The following is a 656-nucleotide window of genomic DNA, read 5'->3' on the forward strand; positions in this document are numbered from 1 at the left end:
ATGCATTTTGCATTGTCTCTCACCTGTATGACAAAGTGGCAGGCTTCAGTCCCCGCTCACTGTCACAAAGAGAAGAAAATAAGCAGGGAAGCAGCACAGGCAGCGGCAAGCATTAATTTTAGATGCAGGTAATGCTAGAAAGGGAAGCCGAGGGCAACGCAGTAGGGGACTGAAAACCAACCACTCCCTTGACTTGGACTCGGCGCCTGCATGCTCCTTCCCCGGCGGCTGCTGGGTTTTAACCACGTTTAAACTAGCTCACGGAAAACAAAGCAACAAATTAGCACAAACAAAGAACCTGCTCCTTTCCCGACACCTACCAGGCACGTGGCTGCCTTGAACACGGAGCAAAGCGCTCGGCAGGCTCAGGGCCGTTTGGGGCGTGCGGCATGGAAAAGCTGCTCTCGAGAGCTTTGCAGCTTACGCCACCGCTGAGTGTTTCGCCTCGCAGCGCTGACGGGGGAGCAGATGACATCCGTGAGGTTTGCCGCTCAGCTTTGGGCATCTCCCGGGAGCCTGCAGCATCCTATCCTGCTAGGATGTGCTGCTGCGGTTTGGTGCCACCCCAAGGTGACAACGTTGGGACACGCCATCCTGGGCATTGGACCCTACACCAAGGGACAGTCCCACAGCTCCGGCTTGCGATGGTCCCCAGC

At 56.6% G+C, this 656-nt stretch overlaps 1 protein-coding gene across 1 annotated transcript in view; it reads left to right on the forward strand.

Annotated features, from left to right (window-relative positions):
* LOC104622370 (kin of IRRE-like protein 3) overlaps nt 1–656 on the forward strand; it is a gene marked incomplete at its 3' end in the record, with an annotated part of 53,693 nt that overhangs the window by 39,285 nt on the left and 13,752 nt on the right. The window lies entirely within an intron of this gene.

This window comes from Phaethon lepturus, unplaced genomic scaffold (genome assembly GCF_000687285.1).
Source record: "Phaethon lepturus isolate BGI_N335 unplaced genomic scaffold, ASM68728v1 scaffold21086, whole genome shotgun sequence".
NCBI classification, from domain to species: Eukaryota; Metazoa; Chordata; class Aves; order Phaethontiformes; family Phaethontidae; genus Phaethon; species Phaethon lepturus.